This window comes from Mytilus californianus, unplaced genomic scaffold (genome assembly GCF_021869535.1).
Source record: "Mytilus californianus isolate M0D057914Y unplaced genomic scaffold, xbMytCali1.0.p SCAF_13, whole genome shotgun sequence".
Classification (NCBI taxonomy): domain Eukaryota; kingdom Metazoa; phylum Mollusca; class Bivalvia; order Mytilida; family Mytilidae; genus Mytilus; species Mytilus californianus.
Window position 1 is genome coordinate 25360186 of NW_026262615.1, and position 18262 is coordinate 25378447.

At 31.7% G+C, this 18262-nt stretch overlaps 1 long non-coding RNA gene across 1 annotated transcript; it reads left to right on the top strand.

Moving 5' to 3' along the window:
- The first annotated feature begins 416 nt into the window (after positions 1–416).
- Positions 417–4690, top strand: LOC127723421 (uncharacterized). The gene is made up of 3 exons (XR_007992073.1): positions 417–692; positions 3763–3870; positions 4630–4690. It is a non-coding gene; the product is annotated as an uncharacterized LOC127723421 (long non-coding RNA).
- Positions 4691–18262: the final 13572 nt, after the last annotated feature.

Genomic DNA, 18262 nt, shown 5'->3' on the forward strand with positions numbered 1-18262 from the left:
TGATTATAAGAGGATGGTGAGAGGTTAGATTCATGCATCATGTTAGACACTTCTATTATGTGTCTGCACAAGATACGATCAGAAATACTTATAATATTCAATGTCTTGAGTGCAATATACTATTTATCCTCCTTTCAAGTCATAAACCTATCTCCGGTTCATTTTGAAACAGACAATTTTATCTTCTACGTGTATGTGAAATTTAGAATAATCGTTTACAAGCAGATGTTTTTGAAATGGAATTTAAGGTAGTAGTGATATTATCTTTTTTTTTATGTATCTGCAACGGTAATGTGTTTGGTCCTAGTACACAAAGTTCTGTGGAGGCGGACAAAACGGAGACGGGAATCACATTCATACAATCAGACATTAATGGTTTGAAAGACGATATGCATGAGCTTCTTAAAATGGTATTTAGTAACGAAAACGAAATTTTATTACTTAAAAGAGAAAATCAGTATCTAAAAAATGAACTTGAAAACAAAAGGCGGCAATTTTCATGCGAAATCAACGTGTTCACGAAAACACTAACAAGCATCAACGAGCATTGAATGTTACTAACACGGATATTGATCACCTTTGGTCTTCATTTAATGAAACAATAGAAAAACTGACGAATGGTGTCGACAAGTTAGAAGAGTTTGAAAGGCGAAGGTCTGAGGATAACATTACAGAATATATTGACAAATCAGGTATGTTCGTCATGCATGTTATAAATTTGTAGGCTAGCATGATGAAATGATGTGCTTTAAATAATCATAGATTGCAGATGATACTACATCATGGTATTTCTGATGAAGTGCATTTCAAAAATTCAAATCTTTACCTCCTATGCAAAGGCCAACGTGAGGATTTACTCAGTGAGGCAAAACGTCCCTGCTGCATACTGATTTTTTGTTACTTCATGTAATGGATACCATTATTTTTCGTAATAGCTTTTAACACTTGTCCAATGTCTGCTTCGTGTCGAGCAGAGATAAGGATCGAAGCTTTTTTTTTCAAATTCTCACAAAAGACGCAGCACTGACAGAAAGGCGTACTAATTCAGGTTTGTATTGCGTTTTGTAAAGAAAATCAGTTATAAGTATATGCGGAAAAAACTTATTATTTTGTTTTATAAGAATGAAAAGATGACAAAAACATTTCTTAAAAACGCAGACCAATTTAATGAATAACGCTGTTAGGTTGAAATGGCAGTTTCTATAGGATTCTAGATCTACGCTGATAGTTTTAATATATATGTAAATAGTTCAAAGTGTATCTGTCTAGTTTTTTACTCTTATAAATGCAAAATTGTTTTTGAGATGTACTTGAGATTGCACATAAAAACAAAAGATTCTGAGCATTTTTTTCAATTTCTAAAATGTATGATTTACATATTTTCGGAAGGAACTACACAAAATAGAATTTAATTTGCATTGGAATAATTTATATCTTTTATTCTGATTTTGATCTGAACTTTTTGGGGGGTTTCCCTATACAAATCAAGGACTTAGTCATTGTTTATCTGGTCGTACTAACTTTGTATTTTCAACAACACATTAGAATTATTTAAAGTATTCTGGGTTTTTTCTAACCTGATTTAGTTTTTGTTTTCTCTCAAAACATGTTTTGGTCTCTAGTATTGCTTTATCTACGAAAACACCGGTTCCCCAACTCCTCCTAAACCCACTTTTAGAATGTATTGAAACTTTCACATACCTTAATCATATAATGGCACTTTTATATCTTTATATCGTATAGTTCATGTTTTTTTATCGAAATTCAGAGCTTGGCATAGGTGGGTGTATTCTTTTGTGAACTAAAAACCTCTAGTTTATATTAAAATTTAATATGATATTTCAGGGACATACGTTTTAATGTCTCTTGAAATATATGGGGTTCTTTCAACCAAGGACACACATTTTGCCCTAGTATGAAATACATGAAATATTTATGCATTTAAAATTCAAAAAGAGAAATTATTTTTCGAAATGGCAATTTTTAGTATTGAATTTTTTGGATCCGTTTTTTAAATTTTTGTAAGCTGGTTGGAATGTTTTTGCAAAGCAATTCTAAGCACTTATCTATAAGCATTTAAAATACATATGTGCTTGTCCAAAAATTTGACCTTCGTCGGTGGTATAGTACTGATCAGCAAGAAAAATTAAAATAGCATGCATGGGAAATAATTGAACATATAGTAGTTAATCAGCAAAAATGATTTGAGTGATAGAAAATCCAACATTGTTTAGTTAGCAATATACAGTTAGGAAAAAAATGTTACCCTGATAAATTTTATCATCCCCTTTTCCTTGCTTTCTTACAAATTAAGCCTACTGTTTGTGTCATATATGTGCATATGTATGTAATCAGTACCTTCCAAAGATTTGATTTCCAGTAGTTAAAATGGTTAAATAAAATTTCTTTTAGGTGTATCCATGTCAACAATCTGTTTTTTATTGCTATAAAATATTGCAAAAAGGGGCGTAAAGATGTCACATATTTCCACAGAATTTGGCCAAAAGTAGAGTTTCAATCCCTTGGAGTGATACCTTTTCTGAAACTGTTTACATTATCTATCAACAGATCAAATAAAAGTCATATGTCATTCGTCTCATTTTTTTTGTAAAATTGCGTCTAGAAGTTCGTGTGAAAAAAGTGTTTGTAAACATTACAATAATTTATGGACCTATGGCCGGTCTGGCTATAAAAATATCGACAGTCAAACAGAAAACAACCCATAAAACATGTCAAAATAATCTTGATGTTCTTATCAACCCACTTTGACGGCTAAATTAGTCATCAGCTGTCTAAAAATGAATTTGATTGCACAATAACTTTCATATTTGAAAAATCCTAAATGGCCAAAATGAGAAACTACACTCCTAACTGTGTGTTGCTACCTTACTTTACTGTTCCGACACTGGGCCACAATGGTACCCACTTTCCAGTGTTGATGATATCTCATCAAAGATTCCGGGCTTATGATTTGTGATACCCAGTGTTCACGTTGCACGTAAGAATTAACGCACAAAAATACAGATTCTTTATCTTATTCTATAATTCAATTCAGGTATTAAGGCTGTAAACTTTATTTTTGAGTTGTCTGAATTTGTGGAATAACATATGTATATCAGTTTTTGAAAGTAGTTGCGAATATAATGGTGAAAATAAGGTATTTGTAAAATTGATATTTCTTTTTACAACAATATTCAAATGAAAAAGGACCCAGAGAGACAAATAACTCGAAAAAGAAAAACACTTTGCAGAAAACGAAAATTTAGTAACATATACCCCTCAAGACAGGGCCTGAACGGGATTAATCGACAGTTTATACTTCGCAAGTGACGCCAGTGTTTTTGCCAATTTTGTTTTAAATTCGTTAACGTTATACACAGTTAACCGTTTTCCCTAGGTATTTATCTAGGGATAATACGTTTCAAAATTACTTCGTTTTGTGAAAAGACATTTGTCTTATATCTTTTCATCACTGCCCGTGCATGTTTTGATGTGGTTTATGAAGATCATTTTACAGTTCAAATTTCACTATTTTCACTATGGTTTAAGGATGCTTTACGCATTGTTAATGCAACTGTAACTACGTCACCAGTCTCTACAAAATGTAGGTTAACCTGAGGGTAGTAAACATTCATTTACGTTAATCATATAGAAATGAACACCACTAGTTCCAGCTCTAAAACTTCAATCGCAAATTACAGTTAAGACAGTTCGCAACAACTATTTATGTTTTGACATTATGTCTTCACTATCATGTTTTAGACACTTCATGCAGCAGTTCACCTTGTTTGAATGGTGGAATATGCACAACGACCGGAAGCAGTTATAATTGTTCCTGTCTGCCTGAATATATTGGATACATGTGTCAAGGTTTTTAACGTTTGAAATATTCTACCATTGAACATATATTCATTAAGAAATTTCATATTGATTAAAAATTATCTGAGATTTAAGAAAAAAAAAAGTCCGATTACAGACAATTTAGTCAAATGACACAATGTTGCAAATTATTCATAGCAAAAGGTCATACTTTATATTATATGAAGAACAAGGTAAAAGTGATAAGTGACAAATACGCATGTTAAAAAATGCCTCGTGCATTTCCCGACAATTTCATAAATTGATAAAAAATTAATCATTACATAAATGTCATACCCTATCGGCGAAATATAAAGACAGATATAAGCGTCTGTTAAAGAGTACCACTGAAAAGTTATGTGCTTGTTAAATTTCGAGAATATCCGGTGTTTTGTTGTTCTTAAGTTAAACCTCAAAATGACAACAAATACTATGTAGCTAATAAATAGCATAATCGAGAAAGACAATTAACTCATGAACAAGGACAAAAAGTAAGGACGAACAGAAAACATAGACCTACAGAACACAAAAAAAGTAATATTGAGTAACACAAACCACATTGTGTTGCTCTGGAAGTTTCCTGCTTCATTACCGATATCCGTCATCTTGATTTCAAAAAAATCCTGTAACGTTAAAATACTGTTTTTCCTGTTGATAAGTTTTTATGAAGGTCTCCAAAAAAATCATTACATTTTTGTCCGATCTTGTGAACACAAATATGCTTTATGCACGTGTATCATTTTTTTATTGTTAATGTAGTGTATTTTACAGTACAAATGTCATGTAAAGATGGTTGGAAAAGGGATGCAAACAACTGTAACTACTTCAGTACTACCTCTGCAACTTGGTTTGATGCCAAGGTAGTAAACATTCATTTACATTGATTATGTACAAGCAACAATTTTTAATCCATAATTTTCACATTTTCATGGGAAACAAAGTCCTGAAGGTTTAGTGCACATCTGCATTCATAACTTCTTCTTTAAGCGATAATGCTACTTAAGGTTGTTGGCTGCCATGGGTTTTTTTGGTAAGAAATATTGAATGGACAATGCCAATGACTAAGCTATAAGATATCTACTTCTGGAAAATAAACATCTCGTTGTCATCATAGATGTTCAGCGATAAGCAAACAGACAAACATTCAAACAAATTCTTTATTGCCAATTTGGGCGCCCCTAGCGACAATGTTTTACAAAGGCATCACACAAAAGTGTAAACAAATATATGAAACAAAATATTCCTTCATTTTCCGCTTTATTAATGGATATCAATTTTATTTTTAATTGCAATAAACGTGATCTACGTATAACTGGTAACTTATTAGTCTTTGATTTCGTTACCACAAATTACCTAAAATTTGTACTAAATTCTTTCATAGATACACAGATTGTATTTTGAAGTTTGTAGGTTTCTTTTAAAAAAATGGGTTATCACATCCAATATTTTATGGTAATGTTGTTTATTACGCCCATAAATTTAAATACGATCCATGTAAACGTATTGATCCTTCGAAACACATGTTCTTAAAGGATATCAATTTGACATCGTAGTAAACTCATTAAAGATTGTTTTATCGCTACAAACATTAATTTTATTTTTGACAAATTAGAAATCATCTATGAAAAGTTATGGTCATTTATCCAATCGATATTATGTATTCGAAATTTTGACATTTCACAAGTTCATTCTTTCTCAGACTGTTTTTGACGGTTTTACACTTAATCTGTTGGATTTAAAAGAACTTGATTTTTTGTACTTTGAACTAGCGTTTAGTAACTGCAAATACTGTTTCACCAGTGTCCCTGGTTAGATCGGGGGTTGTGTGCTCACAAACATGTTTAACCCCGCCACATTATGTATGTGACTGTCCAAAGTAAGGAAACTGAATTTTAGTGGTTGACGTTGGCTGCTGTCGGTTATATCTGTTTTTCGTGTATTGTTTTGCCGTTGGTTTGTTCTTTGAATTGTTTGAAATTGTGTCAAATCGGGCCTTTTTATAGCTGAATATACGACATGGGTTTTGCTCATTGTTGAAGGCCGTGTGGTGACTTATCATTGTTTAAATCCACCTCTCTGTTGAATAGTTGCCTCATTTGGCAGTCGTACCACAACTCCTTATTTATCATATTTAACTCCGAAAAGACAAAAGTGAAATCGGTCTACAAAGTAAAATAACAAAAATACCGAGCTCCAAGGAAAATTCAAAACGGAATATCCCTTATCAAATGGCAAAAGCTCAAACACATCAAACGAATGGAAAACAACTGTTCTATTCCTGACTTGGTACAGGTATTTCCTTATGTAGAAAATGGTGGATTAAACCTGGTTTTATAGCTAGGAATGAAAGTTTTAGTGTCTAAAATGGATGTTTTATAGTGATTCTAAACAATATTCCCACATTTAAAAAAAGACGTAAAGACATATATATTTGAGAGGGCATGGTGTCTTAAAGCAAGCTCAAAGTGCATAACTTTTACAATGAAATGCCATCCAAGACTGTAATAATGGTAACGTTATTCCCAAAACACATAGATCTTTCATTAAAAATGTCGAAGAAGATTTAATTAGCTTTGTTTCAAATAAGGTATATAACCAATCAATCTTAGAATAATACAATGCCCATTGTAAATAAAAATAATACCTTATAAATTCCGTGCTTTTTAATTGATCGTCTTGAATAACCTTCACCAAGAACGCTAAAACCTAAATATTGAAAGCCGAGGATGAATAAGTACGTGAGTACGTGAGAAGCTGTATGACCTGAAAGTTAAAGGAAATTTGTGTACAGCATAAAACAATGTAAAGTTTGTATTAGCCATCGGCGATTCTAAAATCATATTTGCTGTTCTGGCCCGTTTTTTTTGGGAAAATGATCCCTCATGTAATGATAGCATAAATGAAAGCAAACGTTTAGCAAATACAACAACGATGCTTGAGATGATTAAAAGCTTAGTCGATTCTTTCTAAAGGGTTGATTCCATTAAAAGATAAACACCTAAATTAAAAGAAATGTCTTTGTAAATATGCATTTTTTCCCTCGATTCATCATGGCCTGTTACTAGTTTGCGATTGAAAAAAAGAGTCTAAAACACAGGGAGTGGCATCAAAACAGAGTCAAACTCGTTTTGTGAAAACTCTCAATAAAGAAAAATAAACAAGAAATATTATTTAAAAAGATTTTCGACTCATTTTGATTGGATTATATTTTTAAAACTTTCAATTATATGATCTTTTGTTGAAATCAAATTGCTCCAAAATAAAACATTATGCAGTAACATACAATATGTGACACATAACAACTTGAAATAAATCGGTTTAATCCGGCAGTAAAAACAATGTTTACATTTTTATATTTGTAATGCCACAGTGAAATATCTACATGAATTTTATAAATGCTACTTGAAAATATACTTATTCATCTATGTAATTGCTAAATTGCATACAAAATACTTATGGATATTTATTCAATAATCTTTTTTTAATTCTAATTAGAAGTCTTGAAATGAGCTGTGTTTTAAATTTAGATATTGACTTATAGTTTTATAAAACAGAAATATAACACACAACATCATATGTCACAAATTCTTTAGAAAATCAACAAACACAAAGGACAACGTTTGCAAGCTGTCCGATGAACATGTAATGCAGAACACCAAAATAAAAAACAATATTTTACTTGAAATTTTCATAACATAATTGTATTTTAATTTCAATTAAGACAAATCTGATATACACAAAACAACATATGTTTTTATGCTAAAAATTAACGTATTTAACGTGCTTCTGTTTTTATATTTTAATGATTAATGATACTTAAAAGTGATCTTCATCCCATTGCCTGACACTTTTGGATATGTCTTCCATAAAGTTTAAAAAATGGGAACGATATTGTTTATTAATGAATGACGTTTTTGTGTGTAATACGATGTTCAAAATACACAACATCATCAAAGATCAAATACATAATTCAAACATTTATCACTGAACTGCCATGTTTTCTAATTGGCTGGGTGATTTGTGTTTCCAAATAATCAATCGGTAATTTTGATATGCATCTACAATATAAGAGCAACAATGAGTACATACTCAAGGGGAAACTAATTGGGCTCGACACACATTAATGACTTATACTTGCAATAAATGGAATGTAGCTCAGGGAAAGACATTTGCCTTGTAATATGCTACCAACGGATTCTTCAAAGTAATTTTGCAAGTATTCTTTTACCAGGTCATCGGATTTAACATCCAAATTCCAAAAAAGAAGCAACCGAACACTTATACATCGAACATAAGGGACGTTTACTCAGTACGGGTCTTATAGACGTTTTTAACCTTTTTGGGTATTAAGCAGTATTATCTCGGAATGACCCTAAATATGCCTCTGAATAATCTTCTGACGTCATTCAACAATCATTTGTTTTTAATTATGACGTAAAATGTTTTAATTTGTGATGCACTATTTTGCGGGAACTTGTGTTTTAAAACTATGGCAGACAAATTTGCATGCATAATGCATATGTTAATAAGTCCCTTACTGAACGTGATAAGTTCAGGTGCTCATATTCTGTTACCTCCGTCGAACCAATTTATGGACACACGGTGCGAATAAATCCAACAAAAGCTACTTAAGATATTCCAAAAACACCACCTTCCAAAAAGTCCCTTAAAAACCTAATAATAAAAACAAAGTAAACAATCGACGTGTTTTATCTGCTATGCATTTATTTTAATAAAAAACTTCAGCTGCCAAAAGTTTGCAAGCAAATCCATAAAACAATATCTTACCCAGGTGCTGTTGACTGATATATTATTATAGAAACCTTAATTTTACACAAAACGAAATACTGTTTAATATAATCTGACCTTTACCGTGGCTGTTTAAGACTAAGACTAATTTACTAGTGGATTGATATTTTACCTTATTTTAAGACTTTTTTTCATTATACATATATCCTTTTTTTCTTTCAGAGAAAGTGTTTAGAACAAAATAGTAGGCTTGCAGACGCAACATCAATTAGTGAGATTAAATTTCTTCAGACAAATGCGGAAAAGTACGGAAAAAGTACGTGTCTGTCTCCAAAAAATTATCTTTTTTATTGGGGTAAAGCGGGTGTCTTTCATCATCTTGGATTGTTAAATAGCAGAACATAATCGGTATAGATCTTTCATGAAATGGGCAAATTTCGAGAGAAGAATGTTATTCATTTGTAAAATTTTTCAGCTAAATGAAAAGTATGTGTTTTATCATATTTTTACAACTGTTTCTTACAAATATAGAATATTTTTGTTTGATTCAAATTTTTTCCCCAACTTTGCCATATAAGGGGAGATAACTCACATAATGTTACTTTTGTAAAAGATTGTATTATGAATTTACCTGTCTTGTTTTGTAGCAAGAAAACGAGTACAGTGACTCCAAATTTTTCTATTTATTTTCTAAAGGCAGATTATAAGAGCTACCTTCTCATATTCTATCTTGAAAGTCTGTAGTTTAGTTTTCTTTTTTATCAAACAAAATTGGATTTTCGATGCATAATCTATACAAAATCTGACGGTTTTGCCCAACATGTAGCTTTAAAAGAAGCCCCATGACCCATACATTTTATTATATACTTCAAAGGTGAAAAGTCAGTAATTAAGAATAAGATTGGCAGTCGTTCATTAAGCTAGTCCAATGTGGTTTTATGGCTCTTTAGATTGAAAAAGAAAAGGCCCCATTTCTCTTTTATTTAATATTTCTTTTGGCTATTATTAACAATTAAATATATATTTCTGTCAGATTTCTGGCTTGATGGATCAGATGAGTCTGAAGAAGGTGTTTGGGTCTGGGCAACTAGTGGACATAAGTTCACCGTTACTGATTGGCATAGACGTACTTCATATGAACCAAACAATGTGGATGATAACGAGCATTGTTTGAATATTCATAGAGATCTTGACTACCAATGGAATGATGCTGGATGTTCCAACCGTTTTAGGTACATATGTGAAAAGCCGTAAGTATATGTAAAGTTCTTAGCTTAGATATTGGGAAATTAAATATGGTCATTTGAAGTTTTATGGTTTGACTATGAAAGCGAGTAGATACTCTAGGTTATCCTTTTTAAATAGTATATGAATTGGGAAAACTTGTACAAGTCATGTTGTTATTTCACAAACGTTTTCAATCAAATCTTGTCTCGTCAACTTTACGTGCAACTTTCCATATAATGTATACCTTTTATGGTGTTTTTCTTCTATGGTAATGAATGGGTAGCTTGTTTAACCGTTTTCTTAGAACTTTATAGAAACATGTGTTTTATTCGCTAGACATGCTAGACATTGTATTGTATCCATTTTTCACTGTGAGCGATTATCTGTTCGATTTTCTTGTTATAGATCGCGATCGCTGGGTGTTATAAGATTTTAGTCCAAAAATAGTTACTACTTGTATTTATTTCTTTACCTTCCTTATCAGTTTTTTTTTTATAAAATCCCAGCTCGTAAACAAATCACCTACTGTTGATTCATTATTATTCGTGGGATATCAATTTTCGTGGATTTCTTGGGTAAAGGTGAACCACGAATTTAAATGTTCAACGAAAAACAAATTTTCTATAGGCTTGTATGCATATTTTGGGAAAACCAAAATTTAAAAGCACATACAATTTTTCCTCAATCCACGAAAATTGGTGCCCACGAAAATAAATGAATCCAGAGTATTCTGGTCTTCTGACTTTCGAATAATAAAGTTACTCGTATACACAAAGATGTTTTGGTGTAATATGGTATATAACACTAATGTATATATGTATCTTTTAGATTGATGTGATCGTCGCAGCAAAGAATTCACAGACGACGATACTTTAACATATTTAAACACACTCTGAAATCAAATCATTCTGAACTTACCCTCTGTCTAAGCATGTCGTAACTCCCAAGTCATTGTTTTTTCGCAAAAAGTAACAAATACAACAAAATAGGAAAAATTAGAGTAAAAAGGAAAAATCCCCAAGATATTATCCTCCGTTGGTGTTCGCAGCAAATAACAGACAAAGCGATAAGCTTTATTAAATCTGACATTTCTTTTTTCAATATTTAGCAGGGTCATCGATATATAATAAGATTCGTATAATGAAGAGTGAAATACTATGCTTGAATTTCATTCTAAACTAGAGACTTGTTAATACTTCTATGCATTTACGCTAATATATAAATGCATAAGACTTGTTCTTAATTATTAGACTATAAACACGAAACTGATTGATTTCTTAAATGTTTCACGTCTATTTAAAAATGATCGTGTATTTTTAGGATCATTCATTTCTGCTTTCGTGGTACAACAAATAAATCAACTAAATGTGCTGTGTTTAAAAACATTTCACCGTTTACCCATTATCGCGTAACCTCTAAAATGTAAATAACATTATCAATATCTCTTAACGTCGCGTACTTTTAGATATATGATAGGGTAATGAATATTGTCAGTTATCCCTTCATAGCAAAAAGTAAAATCACACAAATACCGAAGTCCAAGGAAAATTCAGAACGGAAAGTTCATAATCAAATGGCAAAATCAAAAGCGCTAACACATCAAACGAATGAATAACAACTGTCATATTCCTGACTTGGTACAGGCATTTTCTTATGTAGCAAAATTTCATTACTACAATGTCAAAATTCTTAGCCTAGAGGGAATCAGTAGAATCTGTCTGCAACTATTAAACACTATTGAACTGTTGCGAATACGAAAATATTTTAATAAATATAAAACAAAAAGACGCTAACATTATTTTTTCATCTTTAAAGTCTTCTCACTAAATAATTTCAAAGTACTATAACTATGTTGATCGCATCCACGTCTGCTAAATGTCTTGACTAACATCTGGAAATTGACATGAGGGACGCATGAGAATATAACTTTGTGACAAATTAAAAAAAAAAGATGATTAGATTTTTCCAGTTCTCGGTAGCAAAAGAGAGGCGAAAGATACCAAAGGGACATTCAAACTCATAAGTAGAAAAAAACAAATACTGACAATGACATGGCAAAAAACGAAATAAAAAGGGTCAAAAGACAAACAACAGTATACAAAACACAACATAGAAACCAAAGACTGAGCTACACGAACCCCTGTAAAACCAGTGTAATATTCAAGCAGTCCCCGAATATGGAGAAAATGTCACTAGTTATTATGAAATTCCAGGTCTAGTATTTCCTATCAAAATTTCATTGATAGAGAGGTAGTGTTTGCAAAGAAGAAATTGGCTGAGATTTTAAAGTGGTAAAGTTTAACTCATTCATTCGAAAGATTTACGGGCGCCATCATGATTTTGTTGAACATTATGGAATATCTTTGTCACAGATGAATACGGATAGATTCCACAATCCAGTTTGCTGTAGTGACACACCAACCAAACCTTTAAAATTCTTTGGGTAACATCACTGCTAATATTCAAAAAGTAGGAACTGCTTATCTTCCAGAACCACCCGAGTTAACTTCTAGTTTTGTTCCGAAAGTAAACTGCGTTGCGTTTGCTCTAGTTTTTAATTTATTGTGTTTATTATTTTATTTTGCATTCAATAAACCGTGTTTACATTCAATCTTCATCATCGCTTGAGCTTTTGAGAATTTAATAATACTGGTGTTTTTTTTTAATTTCATTATGTTGTGAGGCTACACGTGAGACACTAGCAAATCGGCTCTTATATAATACATTATCGTATGAATGATAAAGGCATTTTATCTGGAGTAAAACCAAGGATGTTTTTTAGTGAATAGGAACTGCTGATTTGTTTTGGACAAACCTTGTGTTAGGCTTGATTATATTTCGCAATCTTGAGAAATCAGTGTAGTTATTTTGTACTATTTTTGTTCCTTGTTCTGTTTACCAATTTCTTTTAGACATGTGTCGAATAAGTTGTTTTTGCGTAGTTTTCTTATATAGCATGACCGTAAAATGTTACGCTCAGACTGCAGGATCATGTTCTTAAAAAACATTAAAATAACACGTTATAAATTTCATGCGACCGAAGCGCTTTTCTGGATTTACCTTCATCAGGAACGATCAAAGACGAATATTTGAGAGCCAAGGATGTATAAGATATGAAACAATTGAAGAGCTATATAACTTAAAGGACCTACAAATAGCCAAGTCCATCTATGGTCAACTTTGCCTGAGGGAGTTGAAACCTTAGTTTCTTTATAATTTCGAAATTTATAAAAGGTTTACGAGTGATATGGTATCATAGATGAATTAACTGTGACAAAGAAGATATAAATAGTAACAGAAAAAGTATACATTACGCAGTGACATTGAATGACAAGGTCATATAAGCCACTGTAAATAGTCTAAGTTACAAGAAACACTCATTACTAATATACCACGAGAAGTACAGTTGCAATTGAAAGAGATGATATTTCTAAACCGCCTATATATTGCTATGAGTCACTGTCTCAAATGTCTTTGTTATCATCATCTTGTTTATATTGTTAACAGATGTGATTTAAATTTAATAGTTGCGGAAAAATTCCCATCAAATACTTTAACTCGTTTTCTTCAATACTTGGAGTATGTTATCTTGAAGCGTTGCAAAGGATGATTAAATATGTTCTTCAGCAGAAATAAGTAAATCAACTGTTTGATTTCTAATAAATTATATACTTTAAGCCACCATTTATTTTTAAGTGTTGATGTAATATCTAGTGTCACTTAATATATAAATGGAATTTTATAAATGTATGAATCAGCAAATACATTGTATAGTGTGTTTTTATTCAAAGAAGTCAAATACATTCCATGCGTCTAGCCTTATCTCTGGTGACAGTTCTTTTGGTATCATTTCTAGCACATTGAAATATATAAGACCCAAACAAATCTGCAGCTTTACATGTTTATATTTCTATCTAGTATTTACATGATTTTATTTGATACTGTGGATTCATTCATTTTCGTGGGCACTAATTTTCGTGGAGTAAGAGGAAAGTGTATTTTCGTGGATATTTAGTTTAGTTGGTTTATATAGGTCTGTTTCCAAGCCTATTGAAAATTTGTACTTAATTGAACATTTAAGTTCATGGCTCACCTGTACAGCAAAATCCACGACAATTGGTATCCCATGAATAATGTTAAATCCACAGTATTATTTTTGTCAATGGAACAGCACGTTAACACATGTATGTGATACGGTTCTTACGTCTTTTTACTTTTAATAAATTAAGGCGACAGTAGTTTACCGATGTTAAAATCTTTTAACTCGATTAGGAAGAGGTAAATCAAGGTAACACACAAAAACACGGGACATCACATGAACCCAAACAGGAACGAGACTGGGTGCGTCCACATGGTAAGCATCTCCTACTACGCATGCATGCCCGCCATGAGAATTCACACTCAGTCAAAATGTCACAATCGGGAAAGTGACTCAATCGGTACAGATTACAAATCAAACGACTATACTGGTATAAATGTGTTATTTGTACATCTTCAATCATAGATAAATAAAGATTAATATGTAGAGCCTCAATAATTTTTGAGTTATGGTCGTATGGTTTTCTATGTAGATTAAACCAGGCCAACGTGTTATTGATTTAAGGTTGCAATGTTTTGTTTATTTCATGAAGAACCATGTTAATACTAAACTCATCATAGATACCAGGATTAAAAATGTGTACGTCAGACGCGCGTTTCTTCTACACAAGACTCATCCGTGACGCTATAATAAAAAAAGTTGAAAGAGAGGAGTAATTGATACCAATGATGACATAAACGACACACTTAAATGATACAAAATACCAACTTTACGAATAATCCCATCATGCTCCAATTTAGCAATAGCTGAGTGTATGGATGGGGTTTTCAAAATATAGAATAATGTGCAGACTAAAGGGCAAAAATATTGTGTTAAAATATAAAGAATAGAGAATAACAGGCAACATTTATAATGAATAAAGAAAAATGGTTTATACAATTAAAGAATATAGAATTGAAGCCCCCCCCGCCGCCCCCAATTCCAAACCCTCATAACTGGACTGTTGTAAACATATTTAAGACGCAATTATAATTGAAATATTGAACGGACAGTAACAAAACAAACGCCAAAGGCTAGTTTATTATTGTATTGAAGTTAAATGACTCAAGTTGATATCAAGCGATAACTTATTCTCATTATTTATAAAAAGCTATAATTCTCTACATATGTTTTTCTAAGATATTTATGTTTTATTTATGACGCAATTATTTTGCACTTCTGTGATACGTCATGTACGTATTTGCCAAATACTATTTAATATATGTCTATCCAGTAAATTGAAATGAAAAAAAAAAAAAAAACATATATTCTATGACAATTTACATCGAACAAAAAACTTTTTTTTAATTATAATTCGCCGTAAACATCGATGTTGTAATTTTATTTCTTTAATGTACACTTCAACATGTGTAACATGTGTAAAAACTTGTATGAAGTAACTTTCAATCTCTTTGTTTAAATATCAGTCGGATATTTCTACCGGATAAATATTGCAGATTTCATTTCAGCAGGACGTTTACGTTCCTATGTTTCAATTTCCTGAATTATCCTTTTTAACAATCTTAACAATTGTGCAAAATTTGAGGAAATCCGTTCTAGAATATTAGACTCATTGTGTATTTGTTCATTACTTCTTTTATCACGAGTTGCATTGCACTGTGATTCGTTTGTCTTATAAAAAAAACCTGCAGAGTGGTAGAACAAGACAAAACTTGACAAGAAAATCATTTAAAAAATCACGCATAATTTAGATAGCAGGGTTAAAATATTTTCGCATCTACAGAGATCTTTATACGGTGAGCACTACTGTTGACATGTCAAACAATGTATTTAACCTTGCAACGATAGTTATTGATTAATTAAAATGAAGGAATCGGTCAAGGTTTTATAATACATTTTCCCAGAACTTCTATTCTTGTTATTGAACAAAAAACCAGCGACACGGATATTTAATTAATCTTACTATAAAAATAAGAAGATGTGGTATGATTGCCAATAGACAACTCTCCACAAAAGACCAAATAACTAGCATGAATGGTTCATACTGGGCTCGTGTGCAATAAAAAATGGTTAGCAATGATAAGGACTGTTTGTCAGATTTTAACATGAGTAATGAGACGAATGTTCATAGTAGAGTACGAGCCATTGACCCTTCCTTAGCAGTGTTGTCACCTCCATGATTTGGTTGAGTTCCTATTGCTCTTTAACTTTCTTTGTTTGTCCCATTTATTTTTATTTTTCTGTCTTTACACAAATTATAAAAACATATTGTTGTTTGGTTTTTTTTTTATGGCTGAATTGCTATTTTCTTTGTTTATTCGTCGTTGATTTTATTTTATTTTTCCTTCTTTGTACGTTTGTCACATATCACAGAACTAGCTATTGTTACGAACAAGTTATTTAAGTCATTCTCGGTCAAGTGAATCTCATTCAGTAATATAACGTTGAATCCTGGTAATCAAGGACTCAGTTGAGTGAATATGTTGCCAATTAAATTTTTAAAATAGCAATTTTACATCGTTATGCATGTAGGAATACATTGTTGATTAAACATTTTCTGATAAGAACTAACAGTTTTCGATTATAACACGAGGGTATATTTCTTGTCTGATCAATTAAGGCAACAGTAGTTTACTGCTATTTATATCTTGTTAATTGATTATGTAGAGACGAATTAAGATATCAAACAAACACAAAGAGAGTCGCAAGAAATCCAAAAAGAGCAAGACCTGGTGCGTTGACATGTAAGCGTCTCCTGCTATGCAAGAATTACGAAAATATTTATATTTTATCCTTTATTCATGACCGCTGAATACACTTGTTGCTTTACAATTTTACTTGAATGATTATTAGTATGATTTTAAGGAAGCTTAAATAAAGAGACAAACACTTCCTGATGAACAAATTGTAAATACTTGTTCTGAGGATATTTGATTTTGTTCGTATTAAACAAAAGCGGAAAGTCACTTGGAAAAAGTTTTAAATAGTTCATGTACTTACATGGCGTGATTAATAATTCAACAAGGAAAAGAATGGAATAGGCCAAGCGTTTCCTCCTATGTATGCATCACCCACCAAGAGAATCTACACTTGTTCAAAGGTCAAAAATCGTGAATGGGATTCTATTGTTGAATTTACAGATCAGACGCTTATTAAGAAATGTATTTCCCTCATGCATAGCTCTCGTGTCTTGTTCAGGATTAGCTTTACTTTTGGTCCAATTTCGTTTTTATCAGCTCTTCATCATTCGCAATTGTCGAAATGCGCATCTGGTTCAAAACAAAATGGTAACATTAATGTTATTATTATTCGTGTATTTAATGATCTATGATCGTGAAAACATGTCGCTATTGGGTTGAATTAGAATCACAACGCATCAGTCAACCAATTCAATTTGGATCAAGTATAAAGTTGGTTTGTCATTGCATACACCAAATAAGGTGACACGTGACCGGTTACTTTATGCTTCTAATATTCTGATAAACATGATAAAGGTAATTCAAATCAGATTTTACTATTTTGTCAAAATAAAACAAGGCATGCATGGGTATAATATTGTATTATTATGTATTTCTTTATTCATTGAACGTATCTTACCTGACAGTAGTAGTTTGGGTATATTTTCAATAGGCAGATATGGTATGATTGCAAATAAGATAATTATCAATTGAAGGCCAAAGAGGAAAGATATGATCCATTGCATGTCACCGTATGACTATGAGCAAAACCCTCACGGTATATTATGGTATTAAAGGCTTGCTGTTCGGTGTGAGCCAAGGCTCAGTTTTTAAGGCCATACTTTGACCTATAACTGTTAACTTTTTACACATTGTGACTTTGATGAAGAGTTGTCTCATTGGCACTCATACCACATCTTCTTATCTATATCATAGATGATAAAATGTTGACCAATTCCAACGTGAATACTAATCGCTAGATTGATACTACACCAATAAAGGAATAATACTTATTAGAGCCAACAAACAACGAAATTCTCTGGATAATAGGTTCTTATCACATAAAAATTTTACCACTTTATCAAAACGTATTCATGAACAATTATATGCCTGCATATACAAAGTTCGTAGATATACACAATTTTTTCAAATGACAAATATATAATATTGTTTGATATTTCCTAACAACTTAAGCTAATACTTATTTACTTTCCCTCTGAGAACTGGATGTTGTACCCGAAGCAAAATAAATATATACATAGAATTGAAATTGCGATGCTTATATACCCATTTTTAAAAAACAAATGTTTAAATGCTACTCGGTGTTCATTTATTCTACAGAAAAAAAACCGATGCGTAATGATAACAATACCCTCTGTTCACCACAACACTTCTAGTACTTTGATTAGTTGTTCTAGGAACATGAAACTAA